Raw genomic sequence first — 19150 nt, 5'->3', positions numbered from 1 at the left:
TGTTAAGCCCTGTTTACTGGTTTCAGGGTCTTCCTCTGGAATTCGTGCTGTTCACCCAACATTTTCCGTTTTCTGCCTTTGTAGTATGGGCTGTATGGTTGTCGATTGATAGGTCGAAACTGGAATGGAAAATAGAGTGCAGAATTATCTTACGATATCATTAAGGATGTTGGTTCAGCTGTAGGAGTCTTTCTCCTTACTACTGGCTCCTTCTGGAATGAAGTCTGTGGAATCATATACTCAGTATTCACTTTCGAAGACACCTCTCCCTCTTGCTGTCTCTCGCCTCCCCTGGGCGGAAGTGATGTCACCAGTGTGGAACTAGGAGGGGGAATGGAACGCTCTGCTGGTGTCTGTTTAACATGAGTTGATGGTTAACCGTGTCGAAGGCTTTGGGGAGGTCTAACAATAGAGCTGAGGAAAATAGGTTATTATTACCATTTTTATTAATACAGTCTGTGAAGTATAAGGGCACAGTTGTAGTACTGTGATATGGTCTAAAACCATACTGGCAGTCAGCTAGTAGGTTATTTTGGAGAAGATGATCAAGTAATTGCCAATGAATGCATCTTTCCATGATTTTTGCTGAGGGAGAAAGTTGGGCTATAGGGCGGAAGTCTGAGAGTTCATTTGAGTTCCCCCTTGTGTAAAGTGATGATATAAGAGACTTTCCAGAGAGATGGGATAATGCCTTCAGCTATGGTTCTATTTATTAAAATGGAAGCAGGGTAGGCAAGTACTCCAGCTGCCATTTGCAGATACTCAGTTGGTAGGTGGTCAGCTGCAGGTGTGCATGGTTTAAGTTTCAGAAGTAGGGTAAGGATGTGAGATGTTGAGACTGGGTGCAGTTTTAAAGTGGGGGGGGGTTATTGATTTAAGAGGTCAGTTCCAGGGTGCTAGCAGGTGACAAGGTATTAGCTAGTGAGGTGACTGTTTCAGAAAATAATTTGTTAAAGGTATCAGCAATATGGTTGGGAGAACTTGAGTCAGATTAGAAGGAGTAGGTGTTTTGGAATTTCCTGGATGAAGTAGTTTATTAGTACCTGACCAGAATTTTTGTGGATTTTGATGTTGTGCTTGTTGGAATTTCAGGTAATAGTTTTTTTATGTCTAGGAGTATTAGTTTCTTTGTAGCATTTCTAAGCTGCCTAAAGTTTTGGTGGTCAATAGGGTTTTTAGTATTTCTCCATTTGGTCCATATTTTATTTCTCTATAGCATTTTTTGCCTGGTCTCTTTGGTGAGCCATGGAGCAGGTTTTTTTCTAGCTTTGATAATATGAGAGGGGGCATGGTGATCTAGAATTTGCAAGAATTTATTATTAAAATATGAGACTGCTTCATCAAGAAGTAGGTATTTTAGAGGAGACCAGTTGCAAGCTTTGAGCTCTGTTTGGTAGCTGGCTAGGTTTAGATCTTTCTTATTCTGGGTAGTTCTGAAAATAATTTGGCTGGTACTAGGGGTCTTTTATCTAGTAATATAAGTTAGTAAGTGGTCACTAATATCATCAGGGAGTACACCTGTTTTATATGCCAGGGGATTACTATTGACCAATATCCAATCTAGGGTGCTTTGTTTGTTGCTAGGTTTATGAATTCTAGTAGGGGATATAATGGTTTGATGGAAGCCATAAAGGTTTATGTGGGAAGTTGGTTTGGGAGAAATGCAGCAAGTCCAATCAATATTAAAATCACCTAAGAGTTTGGTTTCTTGTGGGAAGGATGAGGAGAGCCAGCTAAGGGTATTTTCAAAAGTATTAATGTTGTTGCCTGGGGGGATATAAGAGCAAATTATATATATGGATTTATTATTATTAACCTGGAGCTTAGAGATTAAGATTTCAGCATTGCTTGGAGAGGGAGGTTGAGTATCTATTGGGGTAACCTGTAACTCAGATTTGTAAAGTATTGCTACTCCACCACCCTTTTCGTTCAGACAATCGAGTCTTAGGATGTTGTCACCAGGAGGGATATCATCAATGTCCTTAGTTCCTGGCTTGAGCCAGGTTTCTGTTAGACATAGGATATCAAAGGAATATATATCTATCAGGGCATGGAGTTGGGTAATTTTATTATTTAAGCTGTGCATATTAAGGTGAGCTATGAGAAGAGAGCTGGGTGGACTAGTAGGAATGACAGAGTTAGTTTGATGGATTGGATGGGTGTTAGTGAGGTAGTTATTTGGGCCTGGTTTGGATGAATGTCACCATGTAGAAGTAGGAACTGTTGAGGACTATGTAAGAATTTTAAGAGTTTGGAGAAGATTAGGTAAGATTTTCTGGCTCGGATATAAATATTATGGGTTAATCTATGGAATAGGGAAGAAAATAGGGAGATGAGGATGTTAAGTTACTGTAGGTTTGTAAGGCTGGAGCAGAGTGTGGAGTTGTTTGCTTTAAACTGAGAAGAGATTCAGTAAAGCTTAGATGCTCATAGAAAGTGAGGGTATATGATACAAGGAGAGTGTTAAGGGTTATAAAGAAGAAAACTAGGTTAAAATGCTTTGGAATGTCAGATTTAGACATAGTAAGGGGAAAAATGTTAGTTGAAGCAAGAAGAATGGAGGTATAAGGAAAGGGAATTGAAAGAGTAGTTGAAGGAGAGATAGAGGAGAAAAACAGTAAATTAATATGGGCTGAAGTGATAAGTCTGTAACAAGATAGAGTGGGCTAATTGGTGGAAGTAGGAAGGAGGTGTGGCTATCTGAGTATAAGGTTATGAGTACTGGGGGTGTGTGGAATTTGGGGGTAGGGTATGGGGAGCAGAGTAATCCCGCAGGGCGAACTGAGCGGGAAGAGCCAGATCACAGTGAAATCTGCGATAAACAATCAAAAAAGTGGAGCTACAGCAATGTACCAGGTGAGAATAGAAATACACACTTTAAGTAGCAACTTGTTCACAAGGAGATGAGCATGTTTTGGGGTTTAGAAAAGATATAGGGGTGAAAGTGAAAGTAAGCCACAATACAAGTGGGACAGGGTATTGAAAGTGGATATATGTTTAGATTTATTGGGAGGACAAAGCCACTTAATGGTAAAAGAGGGCACAACAGAAGGAAGGTCGGGTCTTATTAAGCTAAAACAACCAGCCTAGGAGAGATGGTGGAAGGGATAAACTATCGAGTGGGCTGCAGTGGGCGGCTGTCACACACGCAGGAGGCATAAGTAACAGATATGGCAAGGTAACAAATATATACAACATACACTGGGTTCTTTTTTAGGAGATGTCTTGAAGTGGAAGCACTCAGCGGTGTTTAGGTTGCAGACAGATGCCAGGGAGTCCTCTAAGGTTTAGCTGGGAAGTAGCCCTTGTCTAAGCAATACAGAGAGGGAGCACCTGAGGTGGCAGACAGGAGGCAAGACGCGCAGCCCAGGCAGCATCGATGCAGGGGGTTAGGACAGTAGACAGAAGTTTAAAAAGATGTAATATAATGTAAACTCATGCTGGGTTGCATAGTTCACATTAAATTAGACATTTCTACATTTTGTGTTCATGAAATGGGGAAGAAGCAGACAAGAATATTGGTACTTGGATGAAATATATCTATTAGTTATGTTGCAACAAGCATTGCTGTGACAATACTTTAAAACAATGCCACTGATTGCACCGTGACACAGAAATAATACATGAGAATAGCACCTGCTTTTAACAAAAACCAACATGCTAGCAAGGACTTTTTAAACATTTTATTCTATTAACTTAACTATGTAAGACCACTAGACACAAGTGCTACTTTTGATGAACAACTCGGGGCATTGTGTCTTTCAGTGACACATAGTCATGCAGTTTACTACCGGATACTTAATCAAACTGAAGTCTATGAGATACAGTTCATTTGCAGCACATAGTTTTAAGCTTCAAAGCTGGACTGCCAGATATACAGTACCAGAACATGGATGGTCTGCAGTAGTTAGGACATGACGTACTAATGTAATAGTGATAACAAATGTATTACATTTAAGGTGTAATGCTACAAATGGCATCCTGACTTTTAAAAGCAACTTGTGTATATCATTTAATCTTTTCAGTATTTTGATTTTCCTCCAAGTACTTCTCTCCTTATGAAGGAGTGTGTTTGTCAATTTTGTGAAGTCTGACCTCATATCTTAAATCCATTAATCTGTTCTCTGCACCATATGGTCTCTGGCACAATTAACTTTCACATTTGGTTCATGAGGAAAACCTTATCAAAGAATTTTGATTACAGACCATTCTGCACATCTGTGTTGATAATAAAGCTTAAAGCTTAGTTTCTGTAAAAGTATTTCTAATCTGCTTTATATAGAAAGAACTGATTTGACTTCTTGGGCAAAGGCTATGTTAAAGCAAAAATCTCTTCCAAGCATTGATTAGATTTAGTTTTCAGCTTCAGTATCTTATATGCATGATACACTTACCATGTTGCATACAGGCTTTGATTTTACATAATGAATATGAAGAGTAAAAAACTGGTAATAAAATGAAATCATTGTTGTATGTAATAACACAAATTCAAAGAATGGTCACTATACTGCAATTTATTGATGTGGCAGTTCAGTGGTAGTTAATTTTGGAAATAAAAAAATATTTACAAACATAAAATCTGTATTTATTAACACCATTTACACTGCTTTAAGGCACACAAAGAAATATTTACTAAAAATATGCAGTTTACAAAAGTATTTCCATGACAGTTTTTGTCAAACTTCATCAAGCCTCAGTTCATATACATTAGTTGGGTAACTATTACATCTGGGAAACTACAGTGTGTAGATGAGGTCAGTCTAAACCGAAGTTGAAGTCCATACTTTAAAGATACACAAAAACAATTTTTGTTGATTATGATGTTTTGATAATATCTTCTTTTTTTAGCTAGTAGATATGTGCAAGTATTTTAATGCACTGATGTTAAAGGATTTACACTACCATGTAATTACAAACAGTAATACATGTTTGCAGTTTGATTGTGCAGCCTGGGAATAAACAAACCCCAGCATGCAAATAGGTTCCAAGTCTCTAGGATTTTTTCTTAATTCTCCAACATTTCACTGTATTATCTAACAGAAATAAATGTTAAGAGCATTGGGCTAAAGGTCATACTCCCTTCTGTTTGTGTTTGCAATCAGAAAGAGATAGTCCAAAATCCATGATCCTCACTAAAGCAGTTATTCCATGAGCATTTTCTCAAAAATAGATGCTAAGGAAGTTACTGACAGACTGAATATAAACAGAGTGCAATGATTTCCTTGCTTGCTTATGCTTACTGCCTGTTGAAAACTTACATCTACTTCCCAATATCTGACTTAACCTCATACTGTTACTAGGACCCCATAACACTGACTTAGATTCAGAGAGCAGCTATTGTACTTACTTGATTATTTCAAAGATTTCATGTATTATTCTTTAACCTAGTTTCTTGAAGCCTCATGTTTTACTTTTTATTCTTAAACAGGGTAAGAGCCGCGGTGGTGCAGCGGTTAGCATTGTCGCCTCACAGCAAGATGTTCTCCTGTTCAATTGTTGGCTGTATCACCTTCTGTGTGGAGTCTGCATGTCCTCCCAGTGGTCGAGTGACATCTAAAGACATGCAGGTAAGTGTGTGCATGAATGGGTGTACCTTCTTTAAAGGTTGAGCATCAGGCTGGCAACTCGGCACCATAAAAATCCACTACCAATTATTAGCGGATCAGAGTTCCGCTGTGGCAACCCATTAACGGGGAAAAGCCGAAAGACTGGTGATTCTTAATCAGGGTATTTTTATGAAGTCTCCACAACTCGATTAAACAAGTGAGGCATCCCAGTATTTGTAAAAGTGGCATAACAACATATTGCATACACAGAAGCAAAGGTTACATATAAAATAATTTTCTATGCTGATGCTGTGACCATTTCTCAGTAAATCAGTGTTTTAATATTATTAATATTTTTTTTGTCTTAGGGATATTGATACTGCTCTCCATTGCTTTTTAAACATATGAGACAAAAGTACTCACCGTGATGTCCTCACTCTGGGCCAGTAATCAAGGATCCTGAATCCTCACCACTAGCACTTGAGAGGGACATTCACTTGGAACAAAGCTGGCTACATCCAGTATTTCCAAATGCAGCTCACTGCATCAAGCACAATTTTCCTTAAGAGTATGCAGAGAAAACACTCAGTCTGGGGTCTGGATTTCTCTATCTGTCTCCCTCCAGGTCCACAATAAGACTCCCCACTGGTACAGCTATAAAGTTGAGACCACAACCGAGTGTCCAAGCCAAGTTCTTCAGCACCCTCTCTGTGAAAACAGTGCTTCGTGTCCCTGCTCCAAACTGCACACACACACACACACACACACACACACACACACACACACACACACACACACACACACACACACACACACACACACACACACTCTTTCAGATTTGATTTTCACACAGACACACAGACATACACACACACACACACACACACACACACACACACACACACACACACACACACACACACACACACACACGCACACACGCACACACACACACACACACACACACACACACACACACACACACACAGACACATACACATCTGGGAAAGGCTGGCACACATTTACTAACTATCCCCCCTTCTGCCTAGACTATAAGGTAGTTACACTGCCAGGAGACACTCCAAAGCCAGCTACTCTAAGGCTTTTGCAAAGGTACCAAATTATACTGTGTGAGATTAATATTAAAACAAATGGTAGTTTGACCAACAGCAAGGCTTTCAGGAGCAGCCAGAACTGTCACCAAATATATATAAGTACTCTCAGAGATTAAAATATTCTCTAAAATACCAGTCACAATGAAAAGTTTAAATATATTTAATAATAAATAAGAGAAGAACATGAAATTACTGAATATCAATTTATAGTAAACACCATAGTTTCATTCACAGGAAATATGAAAATAACACAGATGAATAGTTTCACACAAATGCAGAAAATAGTACTTAACTAATCTCACTATATTTTCCTGACTGAGCTAAAGAATTACTATTTCCTAGTTCACTTACTAGAGCAAGGCAAGATGAAGCAGGTAAGGGGTCCTTCTCTGTCAGGTTCCAAAAATAAACTGCAATGAGACTTTGGTCTCATCTAGTATTAAATAGCATTTTTGGTCTTAGATTACAGAACGACATCACATACATTTGGTCATCTGACTTCTGGTTCCCATGCTACCCCAATTGCTAGAAACTGTCAGGATTTAGCAGATATGTGTCAATAGTACACAGACAGACACACACGCACATACACATGCACACAGACACACACACACACACACACACACACACACACACACACACACACACACACACACACACACACACACACACAGAGTTTTGCTCACATCTGTTTCAGCTTTTGGAAGTCATAAAACAATTTCAAACCTCCAGCCTTTCAGAGTAGCAATTAGTTCACCCCAAAGACAATACAGAAAGCTTCCTAGTATTGATTTTTTGTCTTTGGCTACACTAAGAACTGTAAGATACAATCTTTATGGCCAAAGCCAGGTAATTTAATTTCAAACTATTTTCAGAGTCAGGTGGATTGAGATTAACCTGTTCTCTTCCAGTATCCTGTGTTAAAACATATACATTTAAACAGTTACAATAATGCATGTATATTTCTTTTCTGTCCAACACTATTGATGTATTTTTAATACAAGGAATCTTAAAAATACATTTTTTAACACAAGCACCTGTACAAATCACTCAGGCTCACTCCGCTCTACTACACTGCCCCCATCCCACCTGCTCCCATATTAATTACCTTTGTAGCTAACCACACCCTCCCTGATCCCCTACTTCCTGTACTTCCCTACCAATTACAATCTGCTCCTCTTAAAATAAGCCCTCCCACCTCTCGACTCACTATACTAAACTCCTCCCACTGTTGCTCATTGCTCTGATCCCCACTTCTCTAGCTGACTATTAACATACACCTTCCCTCTATCAAACATCTACCCCTGCTTCGTATTCTCGTCATCCTCCAATATGTTCTTCCCTGTCTTCTTAACCTTCCTTCTTCTTCTCCTAAGCAACCTCACTTTCTATCACATTCAGCTAAACCTACTCCTCTTTTCTCCCACCTCCTCTCATAACACAATTGACACCAGCAGCCACTACACCTTTCCCTTTTCTCCCTCACTCTTCTCATGTACCAAATTCAAACTCCCCCACATCAAACTGTCTACAAATTTCCCCCTCATTCCACAGAATTAAACAGAAATTTCACTCTGCTTACCCCTATACATCACTTATCTTCCTCCTACTAAACATCCTTCAACTTTCTGGTGACATTCACCCAAACCCTGGCCCACACTCTAATTCATCAGGTCCTACCTATACCTCACAAACACTTCAGCAGGTACCTAAACCTAGTCTCAAACTTTTCTCTTTCTATTCAATCAACATCCATAGCATTCTTAACAAGATAACTGAATTCCACCCCTGGGTGGGCTAGTACTCTCTGAACATAGTTAGTTTCTTTGAAACATGGCTCAGACCACATATTGTAGACAAAGAATTCATCCACCCCATTACAACATTCTACGCCTGGACAGGACACCCAAAAAAGGTAGAGGCACGACCATTATCTCACTTCCTATGTATATCTCCACCAATTAATCCTCCTTTCACCCAGCTGAACTCATTATTTTATTTATTTATTTTATTTATTTATTTTACATTTGTTTACCGGGTTGGTCTGACTGGATATATTTCCATTTTCAGCAGAGGCCCGGTGAGAAAAGCTCCACATAGAGACAAAACACAGTTACGTTATACATATAAAAATAAGTAGCAGGTTAAACATGATTCTAGACTACATTACATTATTGCCAACTGCAAATTCAGCAATCATAAAACTCTGACCATAGTCGATATCTATATACCCCCTGAAGAGAACATACCTCTATTAGAACAAATCCTACAGTGGATGTCTGACACTATACATAATGAAACAATAATCCTAGGTGATGTTAACATCAATTAGCTCACCCTCATCTCTAACTCTCCTACCACCAGCATAAACCTATACGGATACACCCAACTTATCGCTTCACCCACTTTTCTTCATAAACCCACAAATACCTGCTCTATCTTAGATTGGATACTTGTCTCTAAGCCTGACCTCGGTCACCACCCTGAATCCCTACCAGACTGAATCACTGACCACTATATGTGTCCAAAGATTCTACCCCCACCTTTCTAGACCTCATAAAATTAAATAGTGCCAAATGCTAGCCATTTTCAGCCTGTATACATTCAATAATTCTCTCTCTGCTATTGACTGGTCTTTCCTCTCTTTTGCCACCTCTAGATGAAGCTGTCCTACAATTCAGCTCCATGTTCTTAAACATTCTAAACTCCCTTGCCCCTCCCAGAACTGTCAGAGTCAAATCATGGTGTTGCCCTTGGCTTTCCAACTCTACTTAGTCTCTTATCCATAACAGAGATTGTGTCTGGAAACTCTGGACTAAGACAGAATCTCCCACACACTACCAGCAATATAGAGAACTCTGAAATTTAACCAAAAAGCACATAAACTCTGACAAAAAGAACTACTACCTCCACCCCAAGATACTGAACCCAGGAACCCTAAAACATTTTGGAATGCTGTCAATAAAATTCTCCACCCAGGAAATCCTTCAACTCCTAACCCCTGCCCCAATAATACACCCCTTGAAACTGCTTCAATTTTCAATTTATAATTCATAGATACCATCAGCAAACTTATGCAAACTGTCCACCCTACCAGCCTCAAACCCCCTAACACCGCCCTGACTGCAAAACAGTTGTTTCTCACTAAATTCCATTCCAACCAGCTACATCAAAAAACTTCTTATCAAACTTAAACCATGTTCCCCTTCAGCTGACAACCTGCCAGCTCTCTTCTTAAAAGCTGCTGCTGACTCCATATCATATCCTATCGCCATCCTCATAAACTGCTCCATTAGTGAATCTACTGTTCATGCCCACTGGAAAAATTTAACACTATACCAATCCACAAAGGTGGAAATTCTGTTGAGCTCTCTAATTATCGAACTATTGCCACACTCTCACCCCTCACCAGAATTCTTGAGCACTGTGTTTATAAGCAAGTCTCAGCTTATCTTACTCATGAAAACTTAATTACCCCTACTCAACATGGCTTCCACCCCAACACAGTACCACTGCTGCACTTATTTCCTTTACTAAGTCCATATCCCTAGCTAGAGACAATGATAAACTAGTGTCCTGCATCTTTTTAGATCTCTCTAAAGCCTTTGACACTGTCTCTCACCCCATCTTTCTCTCCAAACTCTCTCAACTCAACCTATCCTCAGCAACTATCTCCTGGTTCAATAGCTACCTCACAGACAGACTGCAATATGTAAACTGGGTCTCTGCTATTTCTCCTTTTCTGCCCATCAAAATGGACATCCCTCAAGGTTCTATTTTAGGCCTCCCTCCTTTTTCACATTTTTACTAACCAATTTCACACATCCTGTTCTCAGTCTTCCCTCATACAGTACTCAGATGACTCCATCATCATTTTTATCACTGATAGTCCCACTGACCTACTAACCCTGCCACAAACATCTTTCAATCTCACTGAAACATGGCTTACTAACAACCAACTCATACTAAACCCTAAAAATACTAAACTTCTTCTCTTCCTTCCAAAATCCCTTTACCATCTTACATCCTCATTCACCATCTCTTCCCTCAACAACACTACAGTCATAGCTGAATCACACATTAAACTGCTTGGAGTAATAGTGGACGATCAACTAAAATTTGACTGTCATGTACTTAACTGCATCAAGAAAACCCACCAAAAGCTTGGTTTACTCTATAGAAACAAAAGGTTGCCCACAGCCAACTCCAGGATCTCACTAGCCCAAGCATACCTTCTCCCCAACCTCTTTTACAGCTCTCAATTTTTTTAACCAACTTACAGTCTTCACTACTTTTCAAACTTGAAACCACCTACAACAAAGTTACTAGATTTGCAGCCAATCTGCCCTCAAAATCACACCACTGTCACACTTTCCAGACACTCAGCCTAACTAATTCTTATTTACCCAACTTCTCATTATCCATACTAGTTTGAATAAGGCCTGCTCTTGCCGTAGCATTTTCTCACTTGTCTCCCTCTATAAGCCCCCTCGATCCCTCAGAAGCTCTGACCAATATCTTGTACAAATTCACAAACCTAAAAAATCTATTGGCTAGAATCTCTACAGCTTCTTCCCTGCTCTTGTGTGGAACAAGCTCCCCATGAACCTTAGAGACATTTCCCACATCCACAAATTCAAGAAAACTCTCAAAAGGTACCTTAATAGCATATGGATTTGCCTCTGTAATCATCCCACACGAACCCCCTCCTTTCTCTATCACTGTCCTCTCTATTCCTCCCTTTCCTACTACCATAACTCACTTAGCTGCTCTTTGTTGTACAATTACCCTCTGAAGATAGCCCAATGTGTTATGTAAATTCATTCAAATGTTTTATTATATTTCTTTGCTATGTTTTTTCTTCAGTGTTATAATGCCTCTTCCTCTATTGTACTATGGAGCTTTATCTACATTTGCTTAACTGTTTTATTGTAAATTTTTCACTGCATTCATCTTCATTTTTGTAAATTTTCTTGCTAACTTGTACTGTGGAGCTTTTCTCCCAGGACTTCCACTGAAAGGAATTTTGCTCAGATGGACTATCCTGGTTAACAAATGTCAAATAAATAAATAAATATACAAATAACATATAATTATTTGCAAAATTCCAGCTAGCTGTGCTGGCATATGTTACACATCCACTGCCCTACCTCTCCTGGCATAGCTGGCAATACCTCACATTGTCACAACTGTTATCAGTGAATAAGGGCTAATGTTTCTTAGTACTATTCTCTGCAGCTGTTTTCACTAGTTTGCCATCTCCTACTTAGCTGCCAGCAGGATTTGCATGTGTGACTGTTTATATTTTTACTTTTTCAAAATATTTTCTTCATGCTGCCCTTATCTAGTAGAAATTTTAAAGCAGTAGAGAACTGTTAATAGTTTTAAGAAGACATTTGGTCCAGTATGGCAGAGGGCGATAGCAAGGACCAGTGAGAGTGAAAACACTTTGTAATATTTAGGCCAGTATTCATAGTTGCTTGTACAAATCAATAGGGATATTCCTGAAACTTATAAATGAGCATAGCAAAGGTGAGATTCAGAGAGGCTATTTATGCTAATGTGCAAGGCCTAAGAAACAATGAGATGCAAATGAGAAATGTTGTAAAAGACAGTATGTTAATGAAATGGTTTTGCAATTCATAGACCGACATCCCTATGGTACGCACATCCTTTGTTAAATGTGGTGCTTTGCCTTGGATATTACAGTTGCAATCCACATACTTGTTTGTCTAAGTGTACACAAGTACTTTCCTAACACAGAAATTAATTATTTCCCCCAGAAACCCCTTCATTAGTTTGTATTAAGTGTGCACAATCACTAAAATGATACAATAAATTATTTTGCCCAGCGATCATGCCAGCAGTCTGATCTCTTGGCACACAAATGTATTATTTCCCCAAGTGATGCCTATAGTAACATGCTGTAGTATGCACAGGCACTAAAATGAAATGTTCACTTAAGTGACTCCATCAGTAACATTCCCTAATATGTAGAAGCAGGAAAATGAAATATTCACCCAAGCAGCCCTTTCAGTAACATGCCGTAGTATGCACAAGTACTAAAATGAAACATTCACCCAAGCAGCCCTTTCAGTAACATACCGTAGTATGCACAAGTACTAAAATAAAACATTCACCCAAGCCTCTCATTTGGTAACATGCTGTAGTATGCACAAATACTAAAATGAAACATTCACCCAAGCAGCCCTTTCAGTAACATGCCGTAGTATGCACAAGTACTAAAATGAAACATTCACCCAAGCCTCTCATTTGGTAACATGCTGTAGTATGCACAAATACTAAAATGAAACATTCACCCAAGCAGCCCTTTCAGTAACATGCCGTAGTATGCACAAGTACTAAAATGAAACATTCACCCAAGCAGCCCTTTCAGTAACATGCAGTAGTATGCACAAGTACTAAAATGAAACATTCACCCAAGCCTCTCCTTTGGTAACATGCCGTAGTATGCACAAGTACTAAAATGAAACATTCACCCAAGCAGCCCTTTCAGTAACATGCAGTAGTATGCACAAGTACTAAAATGAAACATTCACCCAAGCCTCTCATTTGGTAACATGCTGTAGTATGCGCAAATACTAAAATGAAACATTCACCCAAGCAGCCCTTTCAGTAACATGCCGTAGTATGCACAAGTACTAAAATGAAACATTCACCCAAGCCTCTCCTTTGGTAACATGCCGTAGTATGCACAAGTACTAAAATGAAACATTCACCCAAGCAGCCCTTTCAGTAACATGCCATAGTATGCACAAGTACTAAAATGAAACATTCACCCAAGCCTCTCCTTTGGTAACATGCCTAGCTTGCACAAGCACTAAAGTGAAACATTTTCCCTAGCAACCCCTTCATTAATATGTCTAGGCATGCACAAGCACTAACATGAACCATTACCCAAAGTGACCCCTTCGGTAAAATGTCCAAGTATGTAAAAGAACCAATTAAGCTCCCCTCCCGAACTCTGCAGTCTGTCTGAAAACTGTTGCTTTCTGGTATAAATGCATGGCTAGTTACACACTTCGTATGCAAATAAGTTAATTATAGATTTATGTCTATGAATCAAACTCATACACTTATGTGTAAATCCCCTTAACAGCATAGCAGCTATTCCCCTATCACTTATGAGATGGTCAGGTTACCCTTTTGCAACAGGGGGCCAATTCACAAAATGTCCACCACATTGCCAAAGTCATCTGGAAAATCCAGGATTTGTAGCATCACTCTTAATGGTTCACCACTATGAAAATGTAAAGTCTTGGGCTATGAATACCACCCTTATTCATTGAAGCTTGGCTAGGTGTAAACAAGGCTATCCTTATTTACAGATTGTCTCACTGATCTTGCCAGTTTGAGCTATCTAGCTTCTTGGACTGCATTCTATTTACTCCATTGCAGCAATATTCTCTAATCACAATTATTGCTATTTATTTTCCTAAGAGATGATAAGAGAACCCTATGTGTGGGAATGTACAAGAATGAATGATAACAACTTCAGAATGATTTCAATGCATGCTTGTTTTGTTGTTTCCGTGGCATGTAAGTACTTTTTCATCTTTATTGTGTTCTTGAAGAATTGAATTAACATATTCCACACAGAACATTGAGACAATTTAATATATCTATCCCACTTTTACCTTAATAATTTAGTTGTGCATAGAATGGAGTCCAGTGGCACTTTCACATAAACAAATGACAACTTATGCTGGGATTTCAAAACTTTTTATTTCTTATTCAGATGCTGTCGATATTCATTTTCCAGTCTTGTTTGTTGCAGTTATTAAGACATCTACAAATAATGTTTGTTCTTGCCATTTGACGTAAATTGTGACTAAAAATATTCTAGGATTTTAAATCTATTAATTTACCCAGAAACAAACAAACAAACAAATAAATGCCCAAATGTGCTTACTGTTTAAGAGAATCACAGAGTCTGCTTTCTGAAACGTCATCGAAGTCAGAAAAATTGCATGACATCAGGTTTATATTTTACTCCTAAGGAGGAAATTACAGTGGTTCTCTAATTTTTACTGATTATCTTTCTATCAGAGGGTGATCTGCTGCATTTTATGATACAATGTTTAGAATATAGTGACATATGTTTTGCAAAATATCGTCAGAAAGTGAAGGGGTCCCTCAGAGTTTGAGAAAGTCTTATGCAAACATGAAAGCAATCTTAGATGAGACAGAAATTCTGAATGCCCAATGCTCTGTAAATCTTAAAGCTTCATCGTGAGAAAAAAATGTGCGTATTTCAGCAAACTCTCAAATTTTGGAAAATAAATAAATAAATGGCAAATGCAAAGTTTGTATACTCAGAACATACCTCTGAAACTAAGTAAGCTAAATATTATCACAGAACTGACTTAAATCTGATCTTTTAAAAACAATTCAAGTGAAGATTTTTACTAAAACTCAAAGCTCAGCACTTTCTATTTCATTTGCTAACCACAATATCCTACTATGGCTAGGGTGCATTTACAGGAACCAACAAAAAAAAAAATAATCAGGGCAATGCATATAACACTTAATTAAGAAATACAGACTGTTGATGTGCAGGCTTCCCTAGAGATGTCACGATAGTATAACTCAAAATGGACGTTTAGAAATACATATACATTTTAAGTTGTTTGCAGGTCCAAAGCAAACATGTGAGTGAGAGTAAGGCAACAGAGTAAATATTACAATGAAAAACATGGGTAAGCAGTTTAGAAGCATCTATATCACGTTATCAAAATCTTACTACATCGAATCACTAAAGGTCAACTTCTAGTGATCGATGTAGTAAAACATTGAATAACGTTTAAAAAAAATAAAATAAAAACTAACTAGTGTAAGAGACTAGCGTACTAGCAGACTAACTAGCGTACCCCCTACAGAGATTTCCGTTTACCTGCACGATGTTTTGTGCTTTCGATGCTGTGGTGCCGATAATATCAGCTTCTATATTGTCGGCTTTCGACATCGTGAAGTAGACCCGTTCAGAAACTTTCACAAAATGCTGGTAAATGTATACACAGGCATTTAGTTATGACTGCTGATGTAGAAGTGAAATGTTAAGGACAAGATAAGTCAGAAGTGGGAGAAATATGGATCAGAAGTAATATGGCAAAATACAGAGAGCATGTCATGCAGTAACTCTTGTTCTTTGCTTGTCACCCTTTGCAAATTGTGATTGAAGGGGACTGTAGATGGTGTGATTCAAGATTTTGTTCAGAGAGACTCACATTGACATGAGGTAGCTACAGTAATTGGGGCATATGTCCATACTTGCTATGATTGAAAGGTAATTTATCATTGGGTGACTGAACTTGGTAAATGACAGTGGCTTTATAAGAAAGGCAGTGGTCATTTTGTGTCTAAGTTTCCCCTAGGTGATCAGTGGGGAAGCATAGAAGGGGATTAGAGTTGTAGCCACTGTCTGACATTTGTTAAGCATAATAAACCTTGGAGCAGCTTACTGAGATGAAAATGAAGAAGCACAGAGCCTAATTCTTTTGAACTTCAGCAGGAGATGGTAATGTAATATATCTGCATAGGTTATGGGAACCCATAATATCAGAATGTAAGCAATTAGAAAGGACTGCCATTTGGTGGGGAAGGAGAGAGACAGAATCAAGCTTACCTCTCAACTGTCCATATTTTTTCAGAATGTCCAGATTTTTACTTCATGCTTTTGGTCTGCTCCTCATTAAATTTGTGATTTTCTGGCAAATGACTGAAGACTGAAGTCACCTAAATAATGACAGACATTTCAGTTTCAGACTTCATGTCCTTCAGAAAATGCATGCTCACACAAAGCCTGTTATGCTAGCAAGTTTCTAAATTTGTAAGAGCAATGTTTAAAATAGGTTCCATTTTTGGGACTTTGTGTCCCCATTGTTTCTGACTTTGTCCAAGTTTCTTATGTGAAGAGGTTGAGAGGTATGGAAGTAAGTAGGGTGTAAGTAAGGAACTAAAATGTGGGAGTAATGGACTAAGGGGCTGTTCTAAAGGCTGTAGTACCCAATTATGTGATCTGGACACTAGACACCTAGGGTCAGAGTGAAGTGTTAATGCTAGAGCTCTGTGTTGCTCGGAGTGTGTTTTAGATAATTAATGTAGCTGGCCTTGTGGTGTATATTTCCTAAATGGCCCAGGGAGAGATCTGCTGTAAGTCAGAATGTTACCACGTATAGAGAGATCTTCCATGGTAGGATATCAACATATGCCTGTTTTTACCTTTTGTATTGCAACAATGTGAAAATGTTAGTATCAGCATTAGTAATATCATACCGTAGTCCTAGAGTGTAGTATGCACCACTATCTTAAATAACCTTTGGGCCCAGGTTGTGTGAAAGTAAAAGCATCAAATTTCTGATAGCTATACCCCCAGTCTAACTAAAGTAAGTAAATCCCTTGCACCTCAGGGTTCTCATTTACCACATATCAAATACATTAATTCCACACAGATCATCTTTAACAATGTGGCAGTTGTGAAGGTATGTGACATTCCCTTTGGCATTTTATCTTATCAGGGATCCAAAATTGCACTAAGTCCTGTCCTTGCATAATGCTGCATCTGTGCCTGATATGTTGTATATTTAACCTTAATCCTATCCATTCTGGTATATTGTCATTATTGGGGCGATAGACATTTAACAAGACCATATCATTACTCTATTTAAATGTTAGCATTTTATATCTACCTGTCATATACTTATACCATTTCTAATTCCCCTTTTATAGAATTTTGCAATAATATGGCTACATCACATTTAGCAGGATTTGCTCTACTACAAATCATTTCTCCCTGTTGAACTTGCATTAAGAAACTTTCATACTGGGGGCATGGCCAAGATGTCAGAGAGATAACAGCACTTTTTTGAAGCTCTGCTTAATAGAAATTTCTCTGACAGGAAATTTTCTTAATATTATTTTAAAAACATCTAAGTTTTCTTTCAGCTATATATTTAGATACAGTGGAATATTTTTTTCTACAAATATTTCAATTTTGGTGAATAGAAAGTGAATTACATCCTGTCAGAAGTACAGCAGCTAAATATAACAGACTCTTTCAGCCATGAGTCATTCAAAATCCTCTCTTCAGGAAACTTCCATGAAGAAAGATTTACAAACAATAATATCTAGTATTCAAGATCTTTCCATGAAAATGGACAATTTAGAAAAAATCATGGAAAACATGAAGAAAGAAAATAGAAAACAGATTGAAGAATTCAAGGAGATAATTACAAGACACACAGACCAGATAACAGAAATTGAAGAATCTCTTAATGAAATAGAAGGCAGACAACATGAAAATGATAACCAGATTGACTTCTTACTAAAGCAAAACACCGCACTTTCAGATAAAGTGGAGGACCTAGAATCAAGGTCACAAAGAAATAATATTAGAATATATGGCATACCTGAAAAAATGGAAGGAAATAACACAATACAATTCTTGAATGACTGGTTGCCTAAGACACTAAACCTACCTGAATCTCTCTCTTTTGGGATAGAGAGAGCTCACAGGTCATTGTCAAATATGTCTGTGTCAAAAAATCCAAATGCTTCAAGATCCATTATTGTAAAATTTTTATCATCTCAAGACAAGGACTTAATCCTGAGAACAGCATGGGCAGGTAATCCTATACAAATTAATGGTTGAAACATAAGATTTGACAATGACTATACCTCTACTATAATAACTAAAAGAAAAGCCTGCATTCCTCTCATTAAAAATCTGAAGAAAGCTGAAATTAAAGCACAAATCATTTTTCCTGCCAGAATTAAAATACATCTATCTGAAGGAATAAAAATATTTAATAATCTTGATGATGCCTCTGAATATGTGAAAAAGAATAAGATTTTGGAAAATACTGAAGATATGGACATCTCATTACCTAGTTTAAAAAGACAGGCAACAAATGGAAAAATGTTATCGATTGATAAAACAAGCAAGAAGCTTAAGGGTAAATAATACAAATGAAGCTCTTCCACAATCCCCTCAAATCCCAAAATTTTAATGCTATAAATCACCTACTTCTGGGAAAAACATACATGTTAAGGTAAAAATCATTTAATATTTATTAAGTATGCTTATTTATTTATTTTTTAATTGATTTGCTATTTAAAAGCCTTTAACACAAATACGCTAGAATGTTAAACATAGATGTTAAAATTCTAAATCTTCCCTTGACAGAGTGTATTATTAGTTGACAACTATATAGGGGCAATATAGCAATACCATAGAAATATTGGTTAAAACAAGAACTCCCTTAATACCGGATACTGTATGTGTATGTGTATTAGATTCCAATGATATAGATCATTATAGATAAGTGAAATGAAAGATCCCCATCTCAGTGCAATTAAATGAAAGTGTAGCCCCTTTTTTTTGCATCAGTGGGCTTTCTCTCCTGTTAAATGTCATGTCATGCTTGGGTCCTTTTAGATCTAATGGATATAACTTAATGTGACTTGTTC

Source organism: Protopterus annectens, chromosome 5.part0, assembly GCF_019279795.1.
Source record: "Protopterus annectens isolate FY-2018-M chromosome 5.part0, PAN1.0, whole genome shotgun sequence".
Lineage (NCBI taxonomy): Eukaryota > Metazoa > Chordata > Ceratodontiformes > Protopteridae > Protopterus > Protopterus annectens.
The sequence above is the reverse complement of the archived record's forward strand: the minus strand, read 5'-3'. Positions refer to the sequence as shown.